Below are 27561 nucleotides of genomic sequence, written 5' to 3' on the forward strand. Positions count from 1 at the left end.
GCAGCCTTCTTGACAGTGGAACTAGGGCCCCATGTAGCCAAAACACAACTCACCTGTGGCTGGGGTTCACACACAGTAGCCCTCCCTCTGCAAGTCCTACTTCCTTCCACACAGCCCATGAGCTCTGACAGCCTCTGTCTCTACTGGTGCTCAGACTTCCAAAGCACAACCATGTCTCCCGTTGTTCATTACCTGCCTCCTGCCCACAGCCCAGAGTATCGCCTATTGGTTGCTCAGCAATTCCACACAAAGATCCCTTCTGCCTAATGCAGCCAATTTCTCTGCTGTTCGATAGCCAATCCACAACTTCTCCTAAGAGATTCAAACCTGTTCCACATTTGCCCTTTCTTTGGTGCTCTCTCTCAGCCCTAGGGTGTTATATAGTTTCCTTAAATCTTATGGTTACTCTTTTATTACCATTAATCACTGTAACTTACTGTGTGATTTCTATTTCCTGATTAGACAGAGGCAACTGCAGAATTGGTACTGGGAGATAGATCCCCAAAGATGGGATCTGGGGACTCAATAGGTCAAGCCCTTGGATTTGAATATGATGCTGAGCTCCTTGCCAGTACAATAGCATCACAATTCATCAAGCTATCACCTGTGGTTAATTGTGATAAAGTGCCAATAGGAGAAGATGCCTTGGGAGTTCAAGTGGCTCCTGCTCTGGCCACCTGGCAGTGACAATGATTATAAGGGCTGTGCTGTGAGATGAATTCTTTTGAGAGCCCTGGAGCACTTGGAGAAAGAAAATCACAAGCTTAGGCTCATTAAGTCCTATCTTGAGTCACGGTCTGAGAATCAGACAGTCTAAATGAATCTCTTATTTCTTATAGCCACAGGGTTGACATTGCTAAAAATCAAACACAAAATATAATAGTGCACATGACTGAGTTAAAGTGGCCATTGAGCTCAGTCTCACCAAGTTTCTCGTGTGAAAATTAAGGCCTTAACTGGTTAAGAATGAGATCGTAGCCCTGGCCAGTTGGTTCAGTGGTAGAGCACTGGCCTGGCATATAGATGTCCTGGGTTCGATTCCCAGTCAGGGCACACAGGAGAAGCGACCATTTGCTTCTCCCCTCATCTCTCTCTCTCTCTCTCTTCCTCTCCCACAGCCATGGTTTAATTGGTTTGAGGGATTTGACCCCATGCCCTGAGGATGGCTCCATAGAACCTCTGCTTCAGGTGCTAAAAATAGCTAGGTTGTGAGCATGGCCCCAGATGGGTAGAACATCGGCCCCAGATAGGGGTTGCCAGGTGGATCCCGGTCGGGGCACATGCAGGACTCTGTCTCTGTATCTCTTCTCCTCTCGCTTGGAAAAAGAAGAAGAAAAAGAAAAAAGAATAAGATCCTAAAATTTAGAATAAGTATATCTCATTGGACCCAGAGACACTGACAATGTTGACCTCCAAGTCATTCTGAGCCTCTCTTTCTAGTAGCAACTGCTTTCTCTCCAGTGTGCAAGAAGACTGGTCTTTCTCAGTCTGCAAACCCTGTGACATCCTCACTTGGAGTAGATGTTTTGAAAGGGATTGTTCATTCTTCTCAGAACCCACCAATACTACCCCCTGTTGCCAAAAGACTCAGAACTGGAGTCAAGCCTCAGCCTGATCCAGTCACCTACATTTAATAAGGTTTCTCTGGTATAATGTGGACCAGAGAGTCGTAGGTAAATAGAAACACTAGACCGGAAGTAAAATATGCAAACATCAAACTACCCAGCCCCCCATAACAATTCTTAAAAAGACCCAGAAGTGCCCTGATTGGATTTCTCAGTTGGCTAGAGCACTGTCCCAGTACACCAAGGTTGCAGGTTCAATTCCCGGTTAGGACACATACAAGAATTAATCAATGAATGCATAAATCACAACAACAAATTGATGTTTCTCTCTCTCAAAAAGAAAAAAAATCAATAAAAAATATTTTAAAGTTTCTCTCATCACAAAGGCATTGAGCATATATTAAGAGGGTATTTGGCCCTGGCCGGTTGACTCAGCGGTAGAGCGTCGGCCTAGCGTGTGGAGGACCCGGGTTCGATTTCCGGCCAGGGCACACAGGAGAAGCGCCCATTTGCTTCTCCACCTCTCCGCCACGCTTTCCTCTCTGTCTCTCTCTTCCCCTCCCACAGCCGAGGCTCCATTGGAGCAAAGATGGCCCGGGCGCTGGGGATGGCTCTGTGGCCTCTGCCTCAGGCGCTAGGGTGGCTCTGGTCGCAATATGGCGACGCCCAGGATGGGCAGAGCATCGCCCCCTGGTGGGCAGAGCTTCGCCCCTGGTGGGCGTGCCGGGTGGATCCCGGTCGGGCGCATGCGGGAATCTGTCTGACTGTCTCTCCCTGTTTCCAGCTTCAGAAAAAAAAAAAAAGAAAAAAAAAAAAAGAGGGTATTTGATCCCTAAAAATCTCTGTATTGCTCTTTCTTTAGACCCAGTATGACTGTAGGGATGCCACCCTTGAGAGGTGCTCCCTGGTTTTGATAGAGGATGAAATTCCAGAGAGGCAGAGGCCAAGACAGGGGCACTTAGTTGTCAAAGGAAGAGTGGGCAGTAGGGATGTACCTGTAGTCAGTATTCTTTGGGTCTCAGAGCTCTTTAGCAGGAGCTGATTGATCAAGGTGTCCGTCACAGTGAAACAGGTGGTCAGCCTACTAGGATATTGCTTGATCCGAATCATAAGTACTCTAAGTGTGGTAGCCAGTAACCTGACTGTGTCATCAAATGGAGAATAGTGACCTTTCTTCTAGGTTTCAGACCTAAGTCAGTTCCCAGGCCCAGAGACCCTTGATTGAAAGGAAGCCTGGGTCCCCTTGTAAAAGGACCCTGTAGCCCTGGCTGGATAGCTCAGTTGATGAGATCATCCTGACATGCAAAGGTTGCTGGTTTGATCCTTGGTCAGGGCGCAAACAGAAACATCAACGTTTCTGTCTCTCTCCTTTCCTCTCTCTCTAAAATAATAAATAAGTTTAAAAAAAAAAAGGAAAGAAAAAGAATCCTGGACTATTGTCACAAAGACACTGTAAATCTTCCTTCTCACCTTCCCTGGCCACATATTACAGTGACTATGATTCAAGGGAAAAGTAAATATCATATTTAAACTTTTCATTAAGTCCTATCTTGAGTCACAGTCTGAGAATCAGACAGCTCTAAATGAATCTCTCATTTCTTATAGCCACAGGGTTGACATTGCTAAAAATCAAACACGAAATGCAATAGTGCACATGTCTGAGTTAAAGTGACCATTGAGTTCAGTCCCGCCAAGTTTCTCATGTGAAAATCAAGGCCTTAACTGGTTAAGAATGAGATCGTAGCCCTGGCCAGTTGAAGAGGTAAAGAACCCAGAGTTGTTCAGGTTCTACCCTGAGGACAAGCGAAGTAGGGCATGGAAAGTCATAGATATGAACTTCAGCCTCATGGCAAATTACACAGCAGGGAGGATGGGAGGAGCTTTGTGTATGATTTCTATGTACATTATAGGACTGAGTTTATTTACATAAACTGATTGTCCTCTACTTCTTTCTCCATCTTTTAAAATGTTAAACATGAGTTATTGCAGATTAATTTTGCAATTTAGTGTTAAGGAAACAGAAGATGTTGGAAGGACATTCCAGGAGGGAGAGGCTTCCTGCAATTTCCAGCAGGGGCCAAGGAGAGGGTCAAAAAGTATGGGTGTGAGGACATCTGTAGGAGCCAGCCCTGCCAACGGCCCCAGATGCACACCCTGGACAACCTTGCAGCCTCAGCCTGGCACTAACCTGTCTGCAGCCCCCACACATGAAAACCAAAGCTCCTGCTCAATCTGCACGCAGCCTGCCTGTGGCCCAGAGGTTTCTCTTGGATATGCAGCCCTTCTGCAACCCTGCGCACAGCCCACCTGTGGCCAGCACATCCACAGAGAACCACTTCTCCTCCCTCCTGGGCAGCCAGTGAGCTCGAAAGGCCTCTATCCCCACTGACATCCAGATTGCCAGTGCACACCCACGTCTCCTGCTGTTGACTGCACGCTTCCTGCCTGCGCTCCGGAGCACTGCTTATTGTTTGCCCCGCAACACCGGCCAAGCTCCCATCCCGCTACCGTAGCCAACTCCTCTGCTGTCTGGTGGCCAGCATCCCTTCAACGGGGATGCATCCCTTCTAAGTTCACCCTTCCTCTCAATCTTAGGAGGCCCTATAAAGTTCCCTCCTGTCTTATAGTCATCCTTCCTAGACTTAATAATTCTTTTGTAGCATTTCTCTCATTGCATCTACTATGTGGCTTTTACTTCCTGATTGGACCCAGATTGCTACACCGAGATAGGTCATATCTCAGGCCATAAAACAAACCTCAGCAAATTTGAAGAATTGAAATCATTACAGCATGTGTTTTCTGGCCATAATGGGCTCACGCTGGAAATCAACGATACAAAGATAACAGGAAACTCTCCAAGCACTGGGACACTAAGCAGCACATTACCAAATAACACGCAGGTCAGAGAGGAAACAGCCAGAGGAACCAGCCAACACACTGAATGAACGAAAGTGAAAACACGACCTCTCAATTTGTGAAATACAACTAACTCAGCACTTTGATAGAACTTTATGGCACCAAGTGTTTATATTAGGAAAGAAGGAGCCCCAAATGAATAAATAAGCTCAGCCTCCACCTCAATGATCTAGTAAAAGAAAAGCAAAATAAACCCAAAGCAAGCAGAAAGAAGAGAATCATAAAGAAAATAAAAGAAATCAATGAAACTGGAACAGAAAAAATGATTAAGTCAATATTAAAAAGCTTGTTTTTTAATAACATCAATAAAATTGATCTTTAGAATCTCTACTATGATATACAAAGGAAAATGATAAAAGATACACATCTCATATCAAGATGTAACTACAGCCTGACCAGGTAGTGGTGTAGTAGAGAGAGTGTCAGCCTGGGAAGCTAAAAACCCAAGTTTGAAACCCCGAGGTCTCCAGCTCATTCGACCTGAGCACAAGCTCACCAGCTTGAGCACAGGGTCATCAGCTTGAGCGTGGGATCATAAACATGATCCCATGGTTGCTGCCTTGAGCCCAAAGGTCACTGGCTTGAGCAAGGGCTCACTAGCTCAGCTAGAGCCTCCACCCCCCAGTCAAGGCACATATGAGAAATCAATCAATGAACAACTAAGGTGCCACAACAAAGAATTAATGATTCCCATCTCTCTCCCTTTCTGTCTGTCTCCCTTTCTCTCTCGCTAAAAAAAAAAAAAAAAAAAAGATATAACTACAGACACTCCAATTCTTAGAAGAACAATACAGGAATACTATGAATAACTCTATTCACATAAATTTGATAATTTAGGTTAAATGGGCCAACTCCTTGAAAAGCACAAACTAACACAATTCACCAAAGATGAAACAGGTTATTTGAATAACACATAACTAATTATCAGACTGAATTTTTAATTTTAACACTCCTGAAAAAAAAAGTCTCTGGGTCCTGATGATTTCACTAAAGAATTCTACCTAATATTTAAAGAAGAATTAAAACCAATTTTACACAGCCCCTTCCAGGAAATAGAAGAAGAGGGAAAACTTCCCAGTCAATTTTATGAAGCTAGATATTACTTTGACAGCAAAACCAGGCAAAGACAGTACAAAACAAAACAAAAAGCCACATAGCAATATTCCTCACGAATATAGATGCAAAATCATGCACAAAATATTAGCAAATACATTTTGCAACATTAAAAGTATTATACACCTTAACCAAGGGAAGTATTGATGTAATCTGTTATACTAAGAGTAAATAAGAAAAGTCACATGATTATGTCAATTAATGTAGAAAAAGCTTTGACAAAGTGAACACCTATTCATGATAAAATCTCTCAGAATACAGAAGTAGAGGGAAAGTTTCTCAACTTGATGAAGAGCGTCTACAACATATACACAGGTAACGTATAATGATATATGATGAAAAACTGAATACGTCTTCCTGAAATATTCAACATAGTGCTGAAAGTTCCAAGCCAGTGGGATAAAGCAAGAGAAGAAATAAAAGACCTACACATAAGAAAGTAAGAAATAAAACTGCCCCTGTTTGCAGATGACACAATTGTCTACTTAGAAAATCCCAAGAAATTGACAACAAAGCTTCTGAGAACTAAAAAGGGAATTCAGCAAACTCAGGGGATACCAGACGGACATAGATACATCATTTCTCCTTCATATGCTAGCAATGAACAATTGGAAACCAAAATTAAAAATACGATGCCATTTATAATCATGAAAAAATAATTAAATACTTAAGTGAAAGTCTAACAAATTCTACACAGGACCTCTATACTGAAAACCCCAAAACACTGATGAAAGAACTCAGAGGAAAGCTAAATAAATAAAGATACATAGTAAGTTCATGGATTAGAAGATTGAACATAGTAAAGATGTCAATTCTCTCCAAGTCGATCTACAGGCTTAGTCCTTTCCCTATCAAAATTCCAATAAGAATTTTTGTGGGCACTGACAAATTATTCTAAAACTGATATAAATAAATAAAGGAATGAGAATAGCACATTTGTGGAAAAGAATAATAAAGTGGGAAGAATCAGTCTACCTGATTTGAAAACTTATTATATAGTTATAGTAATCAAGACTGTGTCATATTAGCAGAGGGCAGATACCAATAAAACAGAATTAAAAAAAAACAAAACATATGCCTACACAAATATGCCCAGCTTTTTAAAAAAAATGCCCAACTGATTTTTAACCAAAGTTCAAAAGCAATTTAGGGAGGAATTTACAACCTTTTCAACAAATAGTGTTGGAGAAATTGACATCCATAGACAGAAAAAATAACTCTCAGCCTAAACCTCACTGCTTACTTCTATAAACATTAACTTAAAATGTAAAATAGGCTTAAATGTAAAGTGTAAAATTATAAAAACTCTAGAAAAAAAAATGCAGGAGAAAATCTTTGAGATCTACAACACAGGAAACAGTTCTTCGACTTGATACCAAAAACGTGAGCCATATGAGAAAATTTGATAAATTGAACCTGATTAAAATTTAAAATATTTGCCCTATAAAAGTCTTGGCTTTGAGGAGAACAGAAATACCAGCAATAGACAAGGAAAAAAATGCCTACGAACTCCACTCTATATCTGACAAAGGAGTATATGTAAGATATATGAAGAACTATGAAAAAAAACTTAATATTAAAAAAACTCAACAACAACCCAATTAGAAAATGAGCCAAAGACACAGAGAGACATACTGCTAAAAAAAGACACACAAGCCTTGTAAAAGACATTCAGCATCGTCAGCCACCAGAGGAATACACCTTCAAACCACAGTGAGATATGGCTGCAAACCTCTCAGACTGGCAAACATAAAGAACAGTTAAAACACCAAATGTAGCTGAGGACGTGGAAATGCCAGATACACTGCAAGTGAGGGTGTGAAATGGGACAGCCATTCTGAAAAGAGTCCAACAGTTTCTTCTTAAAAATGTACATGCAACAACTACTATTCAACCTGGGAATTGTACTCCTGGCAGTTATTCCACAGAAATGAAACTTCTGTTCACCCAGAAGCCCAGACACGAATGTTCAAAGCAGTCTTTTCTATAACAGCCCAAAACTGGAACCAGCCCTGATGTCCCTTGGCAGAGGACCGTTTCAACCATGCATGATGGTACGACCATATCATAGACTATTACTTGGCAATAAACAGAGGAAACTATTAATACGTGGAACAATTAGGAGGACTCTCCAGAAAATTATGCTGAACGAAAATAGCCAATCCCAAAAGCCACACACTGTATGGATCAGTTTATATAACATTCCTTTTTTTTTTTTAATTCTTTTATTTTTCAACTATAGTTTACTTTCAATATTATTTTGTATTGATTTCAGATGTGTGGCTTAGTGGTTAAACAATCATATACTTTACAATATGTTCCCCTCCTCATATTTCCAATACCCAGCTGACACCGTACATAGTTATTGCAATAATATTGATTATATTCCCTATGTTGTACTTTACATCCTCGTGACTAGATACAACATTCTTGAAATGACAAGTTATGGGACTGGAGCACAGGTGAGTGGTTCCCAGGGGTTAAGAGGAGGAAAGCAGGAGGGAAGTGAGTGTGGCCACGAGGGATCCTGTGGTGACGGAAACAATCTGGGTTTTGACTATATCAGCGTCAATATCCTGGTTGTGATTTGTAAGATGTTACAATTGAGGTGAAGTGGGTAACAGGTACATGGGATCTCTCTGGATTATTTCTTATAACTTCATGAAAATCTGCAACAATCTCAAAACAAAATGGCTATTTCATAAAAATAGTAAATAGCAAATGAATAAACAAATAAGAGACTTGAAACAGGAACAAGTGAGTCAATGTTATCTGATGTAGCATGTATAATATACCTAAAGCCATGTCCCTGGCCCTGAGCGCCACAAGGCTACCTTTGGAAAAACACTCACTCAATGTACATCATTTTCCATGACTTAGTTTTCTTTGTATCAACTCACTTCTCCTTAAGTACCTCTATGTTCAAAGACATTTTACATTGCTACCATATAAGAAAGAGCCACACCACTGTTTATGACTACACAACGATCATAACGAAACCACAACTAAAGCTATGAAGACCTGCAAAGACCTCGCTTTGGTTGCAAACCAAAGCAGAAAAAAGGCCTCCTATGGATACCGCTAACTGGCTCTGCAGAAATTCCTGAACACGACCATTCTAAGGTAGCCCAGCCATCCTAGTGGGTGACCCTGCTCACGCGGAACTCCTCCTCCATGACCAGCCCCCTGTCCCCAACTTCCCAGTAGAAGAGCAACCTCATCCGTTGGCTTTCTCCAAATCTTCCCACAGCCCCCATAATGCCTTGCTTAAATATTAATATTAGCCTTGTGATCCTAAATGATTGATCTTTCCTGGGGCAATAGAATGAGGGTAGTTAAAAGGCACATTATTTTAAACTGGCCCTGACGTTTATTCTGTTTTTCCCAGTCAACTGATGTTATCATTTTTTCTAAGTTGCACCCTGTCCCCCATTGCATTTGGGGCTGATAATATCTCTGGTTTCATTCTTACAGAAAGATTTGCTACGGGAACAGAGACCTATGTCACCTCCCAGAACATGGGCTCCAGGGCTTATCTGACAGACCCTCCAGCTCTTAGCTATTTTGGATACTGGGAAACCAAATACGTGTATAAATACATGGTCTAGAGTCCATGGTCCCTTGTAAATCTCATTGAAAAATGCTCCCTTTGGATGGTTGATCAGTGGAACTGCTATAAATAATATCACTATCAAAGATCTTGATATTTAGCTTCTACTATACATTATGTTTTTCCAGCTCTTGGGCTAATGTAACTGGTGTTTCTAATCAATTCACACTTTCAGTCTATCATCACAGGAAAGAAAAGAAAAACTGCTTACAAAGCAACGAATTTTCTCCTAACTTGTTTTTACATTCAGTACAACATGGATTGCAGACCCGGTTCCTGACAGCCATTATGAATTGCGGCAAATATTTTGACAAAAGCAACAGTGGGGTTAAGCACACAAGAGAATTACTAAACTGGGTCATACCCAGTTTGGTGTAGCATTTGCTTTATAACTGCATGCTTGAAGATGAATATATTATTAAGAACACAAGGTAAAAAAGAGCTTTAAAAAAAAAACTGATATCTTCCCATTGCCTACCTTGCACCACACATCACATACCTTTACGCAGAGTGATGAGTTTTCAGCCAATGATGCTCAGATTCAAGCACAAATGACCTGGCCTGAAACTGAGAAGACATCCCTGATCTCTGAAAAGACAGGTGGCTGGCCACCCAGAGAGAGGGGCTCATGTGCTCTTCCCTACCTGTGCAGGGAATTTGCACCTCTTTGCTGAGAAGGTGTTGGAGGCATCATCCATGGGCCCCCACTCTGCAGGCTGCATCTCAGAGGACAGACACTTCCTGCATCTTAGAAAGTAAAAGAAAAGAGGATGGCCTCCCATCGCTTGGCCTTTGAGTCAACTTCATGTCTCACTGAGAGAAAGCACCATTTGGAGCAACCTGGAGGAGACGCAAGCAGAAATGAAACTTGAACTGGCTCAAAAGTAGGAAGTAAATTATTGTCTATACATTTCTTAATGTCACAGTAGCAACCTTTCAAAAACAGGAAGAGAGAGATTCAGAGAAGGGAAACAACAGAGTCACAGCTCATGACTTTAGTGACTATTGGTCTAACAACCCATAAAGAGAGACAGCCACCTGGAACAGAGATGTACCACCCATTACATGACAGATGAGGTGGTTCTGTGTGGGCTAGGGAGCATGAGTCAGTGTGGCCATGTTCCTGGCAGCAGGTTGGAAAGAAGCACCTGCAAGAGCCTCCTGTGTTAGCCTGGAGGTCCCCAAGGGCCCAAAAGGGGCATCTGACCACAGTGCAGCTGATGACGTCAGGAGGCCTCACAAGGATATCTGAGATGCTGTCTTTACTCAAAATTTTGATATTTGTCTCAATAAGAAATTGTTTGCAATAATTTTCATAGTGAAGATATTGCACTAAAATATTACCTTGATGATTGAGTTTTGAATGCTCCTTAAAGTCTGCACCCACCATGACATCCCCTCTCTCTCCACCCGAGTCCCTGCTGAGCTCTCTGTGACTTTGGAAAGAGCAAGCATGGGGGTGATGGGGGATAGAGAATACAATTATTCTAAATGGTGGAGGCTGAGAAGCAAAATGGACCTCTAAGCCAGAATAGGAGCTAATGGCAAGAAACGCCTTCGGGGCGAGACAGGTCGACCAGATGCGCAGCTGGCCATGCAGAGTGGTGGTGTGTTAACTCCTTCAGGCCAGTTTCCTGATGCTCTGAAATGTGCTTTTTCCCACCAGGGAAAAAAGTGGGGAAATTTTTGCTTTTTTCCCACTTTGCTCTCAAAAATACCCAACTGGTCATGTATGTGAGCCTCATGTTAGCTACATTGGGTTTTGGGGGGGTTTCACTTGGCCCAATGAGCAGGGCTTTGAACCAAATTATGCATATTGCCATGGCTTCTGCTCCTGCTACCTCCACATCAGTGAGCAGGCACCTCGCTGGCTGTGTGAGGCACTAGCACACAAGAGGTCTCAGGGGGCATGCAGCTGAGAATGGAAGAAGGACAGGTGCAGAGCCAGCTACCATCAATTCCAGTGTCCTTTCCCCTCCCCAGGACCCCCCATGATTGCTCACATCAGCATCCATTCTGATTTATTGGTACTTCCTTCTCTCCTTCTGTTAAGTATTATAACAGCCCTCTCTGCCCCCAGCCATAAGACGTATATACAGCATTATGGGAGCTGAAGGGGAAGATGAATCCGGAAGTCTTCTTGGAAGAAATGACAGATGAGCTGGGCATTACAGGATGCATACGAGTTGAACAGGCAGAAGCAGCAACCAGAGGTGAGCTAGGGAGGCCTGAAACTGCACCCACATTGAGAACCTGTGAGTGCTCCACTGCCTTCCACACAGGCAGCCATGGATGTGAGGAGGGAGAGGAGGATACCAGACACCCCAACTTTTGTGCTGAGGAGATGGGCCTTCCCCTGGAGCAGGGAGAACCCTAGACGCTTCCAACGGCAACACTCGAGAGCAGGGAGATATGGAAAAGGATCAGACAGGGGTGTGCGAGGTCCCTCGAGGCTGTGCTGGCGGCTGCCCAGGCTTAACCAAGGACGTCCTCAGGAATGAATCTGTCCCCACATCCTACAGAGAGCTTGACTTGCTTTTTTTTCCCCCAAGTTACAGTCTGAATGCCCTTCATTAAGATAAATTAACAAAAATGTTTCCTGTACAAGAACTACTTTTAAAAAATACCATTGGAGTTGATTAATAATAAATATATCAACTAATGAATGGGTAATAAAATGTGGAAGAGTTGTACAATGGAATACAGTGGTACCTTGAGATACGAATTTAATTCGTTCTGTAACCAAGCTCGTAAGTCCGTCAACTCGTATATTAAACTGCCGATCCTGGACCCGTGCGCCAGTGCGCCAACTAGCGGCAGCTTCCCGATTCACGACTTGTATCTCGGAATTTCGCTCGGATCGCGAACAAAAATACGGACCGAGTCACAGCTCGTATCTTTAAAAAAAAAAATCGTATGTTGGTCTGTTCGTATCTCAAGGTACCACTGTATAGGCAGTTACAAGGAATGAGATGCTGACACTTGCTAAGGCCAATGCTCTATGGAAGAAGCCAGACAAAGGAGCCACATATGGTGTGGTTCCACTTATAGGAAATGCCCAGCAATGGCAAACCTGCCAACAGAAAACAGCAGAGTGGTTGCCTGGGCAGGGGTGGGGGTACGTGCTAATGGGTATGGAGTTTATTTGGAGGGAGCAGAGAATGTTCTGGAATTACATAATAGTGACGACTGCACAACTTTGTGAGTCTACTAAAAACCACTAAATGGCACACTTTAAAAGGATAAATGTTATAATATGTGAGTTATTTCTCAATATAATAAATAAATCGCTCCCTTTCCGATTTTTCTCAGTGCCATGATGTAATTTAACTCTCCAGAGCGTGCGGCAGAAAAACCAATGAGCTAAACATGTGGCAATAGTCACCAAAGAAAAAGAAATTTCCAAAGAATGGTGAACTTGCTTTCTCGGGCCTTTTATTCCCAAGGAAACAAACAAAAAAGATATGATGGCTCCCTTGTCAAAAGCCAGGCTCATTTGGCAAAATTGCAGCCTGCAATGAATGTTCTTTCAAACAAAGCCACCTCAAAGAAAAAGCAGCAAAACCAAGGGGAACCGTCAGATAGCCTGGGTGTCTGTCTGAGGGAGCCAGGTGAGAGGAATGATGGGGCCCAGGAGATGCTGCACACTCACTGCCCCAACTGCACATGTTCTCACAGAGAAGCCGTGGCCAAGGGGGCCCAGCGATCCCTGCCTTCAGGATCCAGTCCCCAAGACTTCCCCCAGCCCCCGAATGTTCAGTCACATGGCAGAGAGCCAAAGGGACAGGGGCTGGCGGCTGCTGGCCCCCTGCTCCAGCCCTGCAGCAGCCGCCTGGCTCGTCCAGGGCTGAGTGTGTGGATAAGCAGCCTGAGCAAGAAGCCGGAGGGCCGGGGGACCCAGCCCAGGCCCCCCAGCGAGCCAGGCTCTAAGAAGTGCTTCTCTACACCTCAGATGAGTCAACTCAATAGTGACTACCAGACAAGTCTCTCTGGATGGTCCCCACGTCTTGCTGCCTGCCTTTCTCCTGTTCCCCACCCCCAGTGGCCCTCTTCAAAGCACTGAACTGAGCCTCACATGGTGTCAATGGTCTCCAAAGTATGTGTCAAATAAATGAAAGAGAACGTGTGGGCCTGTCTGCTTGTTTGCTTGCTTCAACACTCTTGTACGAGCTGTGGGATATGGGTGAAAAACCAAGACCACGCTGGAGCGGTCAAGACAGCCCGCCACCCCTCCTCAGGTCACTCTTGGAGATGGACAGGCACAGCATATCTCTTGTGCTGTGTGCCCACCCCTTCTCAGCTATCTGTCCTGTGTGCCATTGCAATTTTTCAGATACTCCTCTGCATCCCCACCAGGCCCTCACACACACCCTGCCACACACCCTACACAGTGCCAGGCACACAGTCAGCCCTGGGTCAACATCTGCCAAGTGACACACCTATCAAATCCCTCACTTCCTAAGCAAGCCTTGAGTGACCTACAAACTCACAAACCAGGTCGTGCCTGCCTGACACGCAAAGCTCAGAGGTGCCTAACCGCAGCCTCAAACCACTCACGGACTTCTCAAGGGGCAAGCAGTGGGATGCAGTCCACTCTGTGCTTTGGGAACACACGCACTCAAATTTTCATTTAATTTAAACTTCTCCCATCTTGGGGTTCGGTTCCGTCCTCCACACACCGTCCTCATTTTCAAAAGAGGGGTGCAATCGCAGTCCCTGAGGAAAAGAGCCCCCACAGCTGAGTGACACTGTGTCGCTGCTGTTGTCCTTTTATGCAGACAGACAGTGCCTGGCCCCAAAGTGTAATTTGCACAAGAACCTCAGGCAATCACACGCCTGCAAGTCCTCAAGGCCACTTAAACAATGTTTTTATTTAAAACATGATGTATCCAGCCAGTTTTTGATTATCCATGGTAATGGGGGGGTGGGGGTCAAGGATCAGCTGAATAATTGAAATGGAAACTTGATTTCCACCGAGAGTTTCCTCCACCTCCTTCCTTCCTTCCGCTGAGGAGAGAGGAGCTGTTGCATTGTGGAAGGGGCCCTAGGCTGGAAGTCCCCATGCGGGCCCTGGCCAGCACTTTGTCGATGGCTTTCTGGGGGACAATGAACAACGCCCTTCCCTTCAGTGGGGCTGGGAAGAGAAAGAGCTGGGCACAGCGTGCCTTGTTCCTCATCACCGGGCTGCGTGTCATTGTCATTGATATTTATAACATATGTCTCCCAACTGACTTGCTGTTATCACTTAATGTGCCCCCAGCTGTAACCACAGCTGATGTGGTCATAATGTCTTTTAGTAATAGCCATTAAAATAACTCCCTACATGTTAACTTTTCTAAAAAGGTATAGCCAAAGATCCCACTGGACCCTGGCTTCACGGAAGCACTGTTGAAATCCAAATCAAGTCTGGAGTTCAGTTATAGTCAAGTACCGTGTTCACTCCTAAGTCATAACAAATGCCCCACGCTCACTCGTATGAGATGCCCAGAGGAGGGAGGACACGAGGGGAAATGGGAGCTCCCTGTGCTGCAAACCTAAAAGGATTCCAAAAGAAAAATTTATTAAAAAGAAAAGAAAAGAAAAAAGGTCCTGCCTAAAGTTAAAGAAGTTAAAAGGGATTTTAAAAATAAGAAGTGCCCTCCTTCTGGGGTCAGCCCTATGGACTGTCCTGATTCAGGGACAGGTTGGCTTGGTGGGGGGCGGGTGTGGGAGCTTTCTGGCTTAGAGCACTGAGAGAGTGAGGAGACAGAAAGACGCCCACTGCCATAACCAGTAGCTCGATAGGCAGAGGGCAGAAGTCCACCACAATGACATCTCTCTAACTGACAAGACGGTTTCCCCAAAACTGTTTCTGTCCTCTCTCCCTGTGCAGCAAAGGTTGTTTGGGAAAGAAATGCCCTCCAACCCTCTCCAGAAGAGCCCCCATGAGGCTAACGAAGATGGCCCCACATGCTGGCTCCTGGCTATGGCTGTGATGCATGGCAGCCGAGCAGGGCCGTGACCCACATTCTCCCCCACCCCCTGCCCCGCTGTCACTGCCTCCACTGTTCATGACCCCAAACCCCCGGCCCGGGCAGCACTCACCTAGAGTCACTTATACAGAAGTGCCCAAGAGACAGATGCCAGGCAAGAGGAAGGTGGGGCACTCAATTTCCCTACAAATCCGGTCCCTATTTAGGAAGATGTGATGTGTCTCTCCAGCACCTGGGTCTCAGACTTTCCATCACAGAGTGTTAAAATGAAATCATTTTCGGCACCTGAAGCGATTTTGGTGCCGTTATCCACTGTGTTTGGACATTCATTTCTTTTTTAGGCCAGAAAGAAAAAGCCTTATGTGTCAACAACAAGATAAAGGGGACCTCCCCCTCCTACTACTCTCAAAAGTTTTTTTTATGTAAAAAGTTTGTTTTTGTTTGTGTTTTAAGAAGAGTTCACCGGTCCAGATGGCGAACGAAATGGCTAAGACCCCAACCCCACCCCATCACATGGGAGTTAGGCTAATCAGCATCTTCGGGATGTATTTACAAACACTGTAGGTTTCAAACATTTCAATAAACAGATTAGAACACAGAATTGTCTATTAGTCTCTGCCAGCTGCTTCTCCAAGCCAAGAATCTTTTGTCCTCGGGAAACCAAATGGAGGCTGTTCCTGAATCCAGTCCCGGCCTGAGACATGCTGGCCCTTCTCAGGGATTCGGGGTCTCTTTCTCTTGGTGGCCTCCCATCTCTCAGGTTGGCTGTTTTCACTGTCTTATCCTTGTGTTCTTACTGTAAGTTCCCCAGATCTTTTTTTTTTTGGATAGAAGCTAGAGCTCAAATTGTAAGCCACCCAATTTCCCTCCAAAGATAGAGTTCAGAATCCCCTCCGGACCCAGAGGAACAAGCCAGCTTGACCAGTGTCTGTCACTAGACAAAGCACTCCTTAAGCTGTGCACAAAATGCTAGATATCTTAGCCTAGCTCCAAGCAAGTCCCTCGTGAGGAACTGCTGCACAAAGTCATTTAGTTCTGTTGGGAGAGTAAAAGTTGCCTGTGGCTTTTTCAAAGCAAGAGTTCACCCCAGCACAAAGCAACGAGGCAGAAATGCCCTCTCTGAGGCCATGCTAGCCAAGGCGTTCTTGGGTCCTCATCCCTCTATAGCTCAGCATGGTGGGGACGCTCTACTTCTGAGGTGCCCTTCTTAGGGTGTGTTGGTGGGCCCTTGGGACAGTCAAACATGTTCGTCCTGCTTCCCAATCAGGTCTTGGCAGCTGGGAGACCCAGGCTGCCTGGGCACCGGCCAGAACAATTAAGTACTTCACCTTGTGGGCCTTGGAGCGCCCTTGGCGGTGAAGCAATCCATTGCTCCTGCCAAGCCTGCTCCCTGGGAAGTCCAGCCCAGGAAGAGGCGCCCAGCCCAGTGCAGAGGGCCAAACAGAAATCAGGCCCTGACCTTCTCAACAGTCAGGCAGTGGGTCTGAAGCATGCTTCCTATCTTGTTGACTCTTTCCTGTTCTCTATGGGTCCAGTTGTGCAGAATTTGGCTCAGAGAGGAAGAACTCAGAGAGTGTGGGCTTGGAGCCAAAGCACGTGTTCTCCAAAGGAAGGTGGTGGGGAAGTCGAGCGGGGGGTTGGGGGGGAGCGAAAGGGGTCTGATGAGACTCTATTCCAGTCACTAAATAGTCACTGAATCTATTGGGCCAGGAATGGCGGTGGTAGCCAAGTAGGATTTTGCTCGAATTATATGGGCCACAGTTCACTAAAGTCCAGTCACCTACCTTTTCCCCTGTCCCTCACAAACCCACTCTCTAGCCGTAACAAAATTACATCCGCGCATCCCTCTCTAGTTACAACCCCTCAGTGGTCCCACTGCTCTTGGGATTAAGTGATCTCCCCTGCCCGCAGATCCCCTGGGCTCTGGCCTCTGCCACCCTCCCTCCCCTTCCCAAACCCCATTCTTGTTTCTGCTTCCCAGGAAGTCAGACACTGCCTTTCAGCTCCTGACACCCCTGTGACACCCCTGCCGTGTCAGCCACACCCCTGGCCTAAAGCTCTCACTGCCTCCCACTACACCTTCCTACCTTAGCTCAGCTCTCCGCTCCTCAGGAAGCCTTCCTAGATGCCCGCTCCCTGACCAGTCTGATCCCCCTGGACTCCTCACGATTATAATCAAACATGACCTATTGAACAATGCAAACTCCTGAGGTCAGGGACCCTTCTCCCTTGTCACCAACTCTGAGCCCATTGCCCACCACAGGTGGGTGAGTAGATGAACCTCCACCCCAACTGTACTGCTTTTCCTTAGACTGTTCCCTCAGCTGGCCTTCCTTTCCTGCCCGAGGACCACATGCCCAAAGCCTGCTGTCCATCAAGGCAGATGCAGGCTCTACTTCCTCAACAAAGTCTCCAGGGCCTCCCCAGCTGAAGGTGAACCCCCCCCCAGCCTGAACCTTGGCAACACATTGTCTGGGGCACTTTTGGGGGGTCTATCTTTAGCAATGTCACCTTGTAATGAAGTTAGCTTGGTGTTCTGGGTTCTAAGAGCTTCCAAGGTGAGACCCCCACCTTTCAGATGGCTGGAGCTCTTGCAGCACCCAATATGGTTCCCGGCCCACAGCATCGACTGGTAATAGCCCAAACTGTTCGGCACTCAGCAAGTGAGACCACCAAGTCGTGACGTGAAAGAGGCAGTCAGGACACACACCATTTACATTTCGTAGAGATGAGGCCACTTCCCCCTGGCCATTCAGCCAGCCATCAGCAGATACTGCTAAACCCAAGTTAACATGTTAGCCATTAAACCAACCTTTCCACTTAGGTGGATGGTGGGGGGAGCCCACTCCCCACAAGTGTTCCCTGGGTTTAGCTCTTCTCTTAGAGAAAGAACATCTCCCAAAACACCAACCTCATCTGACACCAACATTTGAGCCCAACCGTGTTAACTCGAAGAGCGCAAATCCCAAACCTCAGTTAAAACTGTTGTTGGTCTCCATCAAGAACTTTCCAAAAGAGTGCTCCTTCTTCAGAAAGCGCATGCCCAGGACCCAGGTTTTAACACTATTACTCACCCGGCAGTGGTCCCCCTGGCTGCACCACAGAACAAGGGAGTGAGTGGAGCCTGGCGTTGAACCTGAGCTGGGTTTCTCACCAGTTATGAGCAAGTGACTTTACTTCCCAAAGCCTCAGGGGACTCATTTGTCCAGAAGGGCAATAATAACACCAAGCGCTGCTGAGAATAAAGTACTAGGGCTCCCCAGGTCCTGGAAATATTAACGTAGCTTGTTACGATAGTTCCCCACTCCTGGGCAGCTCAGCAGAGAACACCCAGTGAGAGGGGCTGCCTCAGCCTGTCCGGAAAGAAATGCTGGAGGATCCCGGGAGAGGTTATCCCAGGAGACAGGAGCCATGTGTCTTGCTGGGGGTGCTCAGATCAGGGTGGCACGCACACACCAACACACGCCCCCAGTCTCATGCATCCACCTCCAAAGCAGCCCCCTCACATCTCCATCCAGGCAAGAAAGCACGTGTGTTCACATGCTCACACACACACACACACACATGCCTCCCATCCCAGCCCACGTGCACCCCAGGAATGTGGATCTCTTGCGGGCCCAGCATGCTCAGCCAGGGACACCTGCCCCTGCCAGAAACCCAGGCTGGGGGACTATGCTCCTGTGTCTCCCATCCAGGTAGGGCAGCCTGCAGGCGGCCAAGTATATTTGCATATAATTTGCATGTGTTGACACAATCCTTCTCAAGCTAACCTGTTATTACTGCTCCTCTAAGCCTGCTTTCCCCAGAACTCAAGCTGCTTACCCACCCACTGCCAGAAAGTACTATTCAGTGAGACAGGCCGCACTTTCTGAACGCCCATGAGTCATGCCAGCTCCTGGGCCTCAGTTTCCCCCAAGGCAATGAATAACAACATGCCTCCATTGGGCAGACCCCTCCCGCACGTAATCTGTTAGCATGTGCCCAAGCACCAACAACTCACAGAATTAATTATTATCAAGGCTGCTTTATTATTTATGTTGGAGGGTCAGGAAGCAAGTCTGAAGGAAGAAGCTGACCTCAATGCGACAAGATGAAGCCTTTGAGTCTCACCTGGTGGGTCCCCTTGGGATAGTTACGACTTGTAGCAAATATAGCATATAAACATACAGGATGCTTGATTAAATTTGAATTTCAATGAGACAATGGATACTAAGTTAATATAACTGTTTCCTGTGCAATAGTTGGGACGTGCTTATACTAAAAATGTTTTTATTGTAGCCCTGGCCAGGTAGCTTAGTTGGTTAGAGTGTTGTCCCAATATGCCAACATTGCGGATTTAATCCCTGATCAGGGCACATACAAGTATCAATCAATGGATGCATAAATGAATGGAAAAACAAATCAGTGTTTCTCTCTCTCTCTCTCTCTCTCTCTCTCTCTCTCTCTCTTCTCTCTCCTCCTTCCTCTCTCTCTGTAAAACCAATATTTTTTTAAGTATTAAAAAAAGTCTTTGTTGCATACTTGGAATTCAGATTTTAACTGGGCATCCTGTATTTTATCTGACAGCCCTACCTGGGGCCCAAGGTCTGTTGGCTCCTATCATTATGAATATCCTGTTTTCTCACAGCTTCTACCTAAGCCCAGAGGAGCACAGACTTTATTTCCTAAATGTCCCACTTCCCCACGTGGATAGGAAGCGAGGGCGAAGGTCACGTGTGAGGTAAATTGAGAGTTGCTGAGGGGAGAGAGGGAGAGAGGGAGGGAGAACATGTGTTTCCTAATTTAGTTAAAAATCTAAAATCTGTTCCTCTTTGGTTTCTGTGAGGGGCCTGGTGGTTATCACTGAGAACGTGAGGCCACGTTTCCTGTACTGCAGGGTACGTGTGTTTTCATCAACAGAGCCTGTTTCTAGGGCTCCTCTCAGGATGTGAGGCCCGTGGCAGGTCACAGAGGAGGAGGGGAGGCAGGCAGGGCGGGCCTGCAAGGGGGCAGGGCAGGTGGCAGCTCGGGAGTGAGGGTCCTGAGCCTCGCTCTACCCTCTGCCCAGCGTCCCCATCGCACTCCAGCCAACTGGGACCTTTGGAGAATGTCAAGGTGCTGATGTGTCCGATTCCACCCTTACACTGGGGGGGGGGGAGATGAGCAGGGGCGGTACAGAGGTTACAGAGGTCAGGCAACACTGCCCTTCACTTGCAGTCACCATCAGACGCAGAACGCTCAGTACGAGACATGCATGGAGGAGACTTGCTCTGCATTCAGGGGCTCTGTGGTCAGTCCTTCCCTCCAACGCGCAAAGCTCTGGCTTTGCTGGCTGGGATGTGTGTGCTTCCGGGATGGGCCACATGTCACAGGAGTACCACCTGTTTGGCAGTATGGGTAAATGGGCACCTCACTCAGGAGTGACAATTTTCCTTCAAGATCAATGACTAGACCACGGAGTGCAATGCAAAATTTTTGTATTTTTAAGATAAAATGTGAAAAATATAATATATAAGGCTCAGTTTCTTCCTCTTCCATAAAGGGGTGATGGGGCCAGCCCCAACTTTGCAGGGCCTTGCAAGGATTAAATAAAGAAAGGCAGGTAAGCCCTTCCAGGGCAGCCAGGCCACAGTAAGACCTCTAACCAGAACACTTGGACTGCTGTGGAGACAGGGCTCAATGACTGAAATCCCTTCATCTGGTCTTGCAGGTCAGAACTTCATGTGCGTAAAGAAATCACAAAGTAGCAAGAGGATTCTAGATTTGTGATCACCAGAGGAAGCTTTCCCTTGACATTCTGGCAGTATCTTTTCTCTGGTCAGGTCTCCAACAGAACAAGAACCTTAAAGCCACCTGTCTGGCCTGATACACCAAGATGGGCACCCACCATGAACATTTGTGTCCATAGACATGGCTGGCCTAGATGGAGCCAAAGGTTTCCACTACCAATGGAGACACCATGCACTGGCTCCCCATTCAATACCTGTGCCAAGGCTGAACACAGGGTTTCCAGCCCAGAACTGTGCCTGCCAGCGGTGCCAGAAAGAGGCCCTAGGGAAGGACATAATCAGCAGTATTCAAGGAACGTGGTGTGGTCAGGAGGACAAGACTCATCTAGACACACATAGCTGAGATGGGTAGGCTCAGGATTCCTGAGTCAGCTGTCTGGGTGAAAGAATGAGATTGAGCCTCATGGCATAATACCCGAGGTCAATCCCTGCTGGCTCCCACCCTCTGGGTGGTTCAGACCCTTCTTAAGAACGTCAGAAATTCAGTGATATTTCTTGAGGACCTGAAAATTGACTTTGCCAATGGTCATCAAAGATCATCTATGCACCTTGTATTTCTCCACTCAACAGAGAAGCTAGCCACTTGCCACAGGAACTCTTCCAACCTAATCAACAAATTGTCCATGCCTTTATCATTGATGGACCAACCATAAGTGACTTAAGAAGTAAATGAGGACAACACATAGGCCTTGCTAATTGGCACTGGACCAGTAGTCAGCGGCTAGGTCTGACTCAGATAGTAGGGGAATATTCTGCATAAGAGAGTATATGGGATGTCCTTTCTAACTGGGAGCCCTGATGTAGTCTCACTTTCTATTGACCTAATAATTGTTACAAATGTACAAAAACGTTGACCCAGCAGTTTGACTACCACCTGGCCTTCCGTTTCTCATCCTTGCCTGTTGTTCATGCCAACTGTTACCCTGTGACCACCTTGGGAGTCAAGGCTCCATGCTCATGACCACCCTGGCATTTAAATTCTCTTCGAATTGACAGTCTCAGCTCTGACATATGAACAGACGTTGGAAGGGTAATTAGCCTCACACAGAATTGCCGCCAACATCCAATCAACGCCAGCCCCATAGTTAGTTCCTGCTAATATATTACACGTTGTCTAAACTACGTTGGAAGATGTTCCCCAGTTATGAAATCTACTTTATCAAAATCAGTCTTGTTTGGGGATTAAGGGGCCTCATTCTTCTTTATGACAATAGAGTTGCCCCCAACGCCATTTTTCTTACTCTGAACCATGATCCAACATCTCTCTCTCTCTCTCTCTCTCTCTCTCTCTCTCTGTCTCTCTCTCTTTTTCACTTTCAGTGTGTATAGCCTTTCCTTTTTGAAAAACAAAGCATAACAATCACAATTCTCCCTTGGCCAGTGGCCAGACCCCCAAGGGCTGGAGCCAGAAGATTAACGGATACACCCGGAGAGGGCAAGGCCAGAGAGCGGAACATTCTGGATCCGTGTTTATATCGGAGCCCAGACTCCATAGACCCTGAGGGCACCCCTCCATGAGGGTGGATGGCCCCCGCCCCAGTTTGAATGACATGCTAAGGCCCTTCAGAACCTGCAGATGCCACATGCCTGTGACATTAATTAATGCCAGGCAAAATGTAACAGCAGATCTTGGAAACTAAAAATAGATCTATGCTAACTGATTCATCCCCTGACTGCACAGAACTCAGAGCTGTTTTATCTCTTCTGCGAGTACGTTACATTATGGCCTTTTTCTTGCCTTCCATCTTTGTTGTGGTCCCTTTATGCCTCACTTCCTCATCAACAAGTTTAAACCCTCTAGGAGGGGTGTCCCCACTCAGCTACCCTCCGACCCACAAACATGCTTAATAAGCAAGGAAACTGTGTCTTTTCCTGGCTCGCACGACCATGAGCTATGTCATCTGTACTTAATATTTTCCAGGCGGGTATCCCTGCCTGTTGCACCACAGAGAACTCTACAGCTTCGTTTTTGATGACGGCCCCTTCTATTTTAAACTTTGTTGATTTCTACTGGGAAGGAAGCCTAGTTCGTACAGATTAGCTGGACAGCTGGGTCTGATTGCTTCTGATTACCGGGTTTGGGGTCACTGGGGAAACAGGTTTCCCAAAGCCCCTTGGACAGAGAGCCATTCCATATGGTCCCAAAGGAATGGGTCGGGACTCGCTCGGGGCGGGGGTGGGGGGAGGAGAGGAGGGGTCAGCAGCCTCAGGTGGAAATGAGCAGGTCGAGACAAAGGCAGAATCAGACCTGAATCCACATCCCAGGCTGTGCTGACAGGTGGTGGAGAGGGGATCAGACTCCCCCTGGTTCCAAGCGCTGCAGGGACCTGGGTGGGGACCGTGTCAGAGATGACTGCGTGTGTTTGGCAGGGAGCGTCCATCATGCTTGCCTGATAGAATCACTCGGGAGGCATCAGACAAGGCTCAATGATTAAGTCCCTTCATCTGGCCTTGCCTCCCAGACCTCCAGGTGCACAAAGAAATCACAAAGACCTCTCTCACCTTTAGTGGTCAGTCCACAGGCAGGCTGGGGCTGCCGCGCTCTCCCGAGAACCGGTGGCTGCGATGAGGCAGGAGCTTTCTCCCTGCTCGTCCCATTCTGCCTTTGCTTCTCTTTATGCCTTCTCTAGAGAAACCGAGGGCTGGAGATTTTTTAAAAAAAAATATTGTGTGTGTGAAGGGTGGCGGTGGCGGGGGGTGCTGGGGCTGTGTGGGTGCTGAGGGACGCCGGGGGAGGTGTGCAGCTGCCCTGGTGTGGGTTCGGTTTAATGGCCGACGCCGGGGCGATGGTTCGCCTGCTGAAGCTCAGTGCACGGCAGCTCTGTGTGTGGGCGGCGGCAGCTCCACGGCTGGTTTTCAAACCATTACACTGAACATTTGCAAATAGATAAAAAAACAAAACCATCCGGCACAAGTGGAAACTTCTGTTTTCCTTTCTCTTTCTGCACTGTCTGCCCTTGAGTCTTGGGGGAGGAGGGTAAGGATGGGCATGTCTCCCTTGGGGCTCCCCCACCCCCATGGCCACCAACACAGGCAGGTAGGTCAGAGTACCCAGACTAACCACCACAGCTTTGGGAGGACCCAGACATTTGAGAAATACTTTCTCTTCTAGGGTCTCACTCAGGGTCCAGCCACTAAATGCCATTACATGCAGAGAGCGTTTGGACTTCCCTATTTGGGTATTTCTCATTCTCCTCAGTTTTAAAGCTACCTTAGAAATGGCCAGTGAAAGCCCAGGTGGTGCTCTTTCATAAGTGAGGGACACTTTCCCAAGGAATACTCTATGAGCAAGGCATTAGACACTCCATGAAAATACAGAGTCCTGTAGTCCAATGATTTGGGGAGCTGTTGCATCCTGTGTTGCTTTGGGACAGTCACAGAGCACGTTAACAAGGAAAGGCTCTGAGAAATCCTGCAGGGAAGATTCCTGGTTCACTTCGTTTGATCCAACATTTCCAAACTATGTGAGACCTCAGACGAAAGAACCCCCTGTCCCTGAGCAACACCTGCCCCAGTGACAAAACACACTATACACACATACTCACCCCCACCACCCCAGTGCTGACTTGACTCAAATCCCAAATCAACTTTTCTGGCCAGAGAACAAGAGAGGACAGGCACAGATGATACCGGGAACCAGAGACTCCCAGTGCGGTGTCAACACTGGTGTCTTCCATGGCTACCGAAGAACTGGAGTCTGTGGTTCTGGCAGGATGGGGAACAGGAAGGGTACAGATGATTCCTCAGGGCTGTGGGGGCTGTCAGGGCACAGCTCCCAGCCCAGGGGTGCACTTTCACCCCCACAGCTCAGGGAGCGGGCAGCCTGTGGCTCGCAGGGTCAACAGGGAGTAACCTCCCTGAGTAGGACTGTATGATGCCTCCGCAGAACACAGAAATGAAATGAAATGTCTGCACCTGCCCTCTAGAGCAGGGGTCGGGAACCTCTGGCTCACAAGCCAGATGTGGCTCTTTTGATGGCTGCATCTGGCTCGCAGACAAATCTTTAAGAAAAAAAATGTTTAAAATATAAAACATTCTAATGTATTACAATCCATTTATTTCCTACCACTCATGTTCATGGTTGCGGGTGGCTGGAGCCAATCACAGCTGTCCTCCAGGACAACACCAAATTTTTATTGGATAATGCATAACGTACACGAGTCGTTGTGAGGAGAGGAAGTAAACGTCCCTCCTTTTAATCAAATAGTCAGCTAGCTAATTGCAGAAACCCTTTTGACGAAGAAGATGGCTAAAAGAAAAAAAGGTGAGAAGTATCGTACTTTTCAACAGGAATGGACAGAGGAATTCGCCTTTGTGGAGAGAGCAGGTTCTGCAGTGTGTTTAATATGCAATGATAAAATTGCATCAATGAAACAGTCAAATATAAGCAGCACTTCCACACACGCCATACTACAGTTGCATCAAAATATCCAGCGGGGGACAGCAGGAAGAAAGCATGTCAAGAGATACTGTGCAGAGTACAAGCTAGTCAGCAGCAACTCCATGTTTGGACCCAACAAGGTGACTTGATTTCGGCTAGCTTTGCTGGTGCTTTAGCAATTGAGAAACGGAAAGCCATTCACAGATGGGGAGTATGCCAAAAACATTCATGCATGATGTTGCCAATGAACTTTTTGATGACTTTTCAGATAAAGACAGGATAATGAAACGAATAAAAGACATGCCTCTGTTGGCAAGAACTGTTCACGATCGTACCATCATGATGGCAAATAAAATTGAGACAACACAAGTGAAGGACATAATTGCAGCACCATTCTTTTCTCTCGCTTTGGATGAGTCAACAGACGTAAGCCATTTATCCCAGTTCAGCGTGATCGCAAGGTTTGCTGTGGGTGACACACTACCTGAGGAAAGTCTTGCTGTTTTGCCTATGAAAGAGACAACAAGAAGGGAGGACTTATTCAAGTCTTTCACTGAGTTTGCTAAAGAAAAAAATCTACCAATGGATAAACTTACTTCGGTGTGTACTGATGGTGCTCCGTGCATGGTGAGGAAAAACAGAAGATTCATAGCACTTCTTCGTGAACATGAAAAGAGACTCATCCTAAGTTTTCACTGCATCCTACATCAGGAGGCGCTTTGTGCTCAGATGTGTGGTGAGCAGCTTGGTGAGGTGATGTCGCTGGTCTTTCTAGTGGTCAACTTTAATGTTGCCTGAGCTTGAAATGATCGCCAGTTTAAAACACTGCTGGATGAAGTTGGCAATAATTATCCTGGTCTTCTTCTGCACAGCAATGTGCGTTGGTTGTCAAGAGAGAAGGTGCTCAGCCGTTTTGCAGCTTGTGTGAGCGAAATCCAGACTTTTCTTGAAATGAAAAATGTTGAGCATCCTGAGTTAGCTAACACTGAGTGGCTCCTGAAGTTCTACTATCTCGTGGACAAGACTGAACATCTGAACCAACTCAATGTGAAAATGCAAGGCATTGGAAATACAGTCTATCCCTTCAACAAGCAGTGTTTGCATTTTAAAACAAGCTGGAACTCTTCATCAACGACATTAAAACAGGTCATTTACTACAGTGGTCCCCAACCTTTTTTGGGCCGTGAACCAGTTTAATGTCAGAAAATATTTTCACGGACCGGCCTTTAGGGTGGGATGAATAAATGTATCACGTGACTGAGACAAGTATCAAGAGTGAGTCTTAGACGGATGTAACAGAGGGAATCTGGTCATTTTTTAAAAATAAAACATAGTTCAGACTTAAATATAAATAAAACAGAAATAATGTAAGTTATTTATTCTTTCTCTGCGGACCGGTACCAAATGGCCCACGACTGGTACAGGTCCACAGCCCGGGGGTTGGAGACCACTGGTTTACTACACTTTGAAAAAATGGCAACATAATTGAATGACAAGATAACCTGGAGATGTTTTCTTTTAACATATGTACCCTGATTTATTAATGTCACCCCATTAAAATTAATAAAAATTTATTTGAAAAAATGGGAAAGTTTAAAGATGCACGCATAGCAAGTGACCCTGCTCCACACCTTGATCTCCAGCAGCTAGTGGGTTTCACACCTAATCTCCTGTAGTCATTCAAAGTGCACTTTGGAGAATTTCATGAGCGCACTCAGCTTTTTAAGTTCATCACCCATCCACACGAGTGTGCAGTGGACAGCGCCGACCTGAGTTACATCCCCGGTGTCTCCATCAGAGATTTTGAACTATAAGCTGCTGACCTGAAGCCCTCAGACATGTGGGTGAATAAGTTCAAGTCACTGAATAAAGATTTGGAAAGACTTGCATGACAGCAAGCAGAGTTGGTGAACAAACACAAGTGGGGAGAAATGAAAAAACTTCAACCCGCGGACCAGCTGATTGTCAAAACTTGGAACGCACTTCCAGTCACATACCACACACTGCAGCATGTGAGTATTGCTGTACTGACAATGTTTGGCTCTACGTATGCATGTGAGCAGTCTTTCTCACATCTAAAGAACAATAAGACCAACCTACAATCATGTTTAATAGATGGAAGTCTCAACGCCTTAACACGAAGCTTAACCTCACCATGTATCAACCAGACTACAAAGCCATCAGCAAAACCATGCAGCACAAGAAGTCGCATTAATGGTAAGAAGTACTTTATTCA

At 46.2% G+C, this 27561-nt stretch overlaps 1 protein-coding gene across 2 annotated transcripts in view; it reads right to left on the minus strand.

Annotated features, from left to right (window-relative positions):
- ZNF831 (zinc finger protein 831) overlaps positions 1-23556 on the minus strand; it is a 99200-nt gene extending 75644 nt beyond the window's left edge. Inside the window, exon 1 of one of the 2 annotated variants that reach the window (XM_066237233.1) lies at positions 23447-23556. The gene's annotated coding sequence lies outside the window, so the exon portion shown is untranslated. Of the gene's footprint in view, positions 1-9703; positions 9806-23446 lie in introns of those variants that run through there. The other variant, XM_066237234.1, reaches the window with a different exon arrangement.
- Between the last annotated feature and the right edge of the window lie 4005 nt (positions 23557-27561).

This window comes from Saccopteryx bilineata, chromosome 6 (genome assembly GCF_036850765.1).
Source record: "Saccopteryx bilineata isolate mSacBil1 chromosome 6, mSacBil1_pri_phased_curated, whole genome shotgun sequence".
In the NCBI taxonomy this organism is placed as follows: Eukaryota; Metazoa; Chordata; class Mammalia; order Chiroptera; family Emballonuridae; genus Saccopteryx; species Saccopteryx bilineata.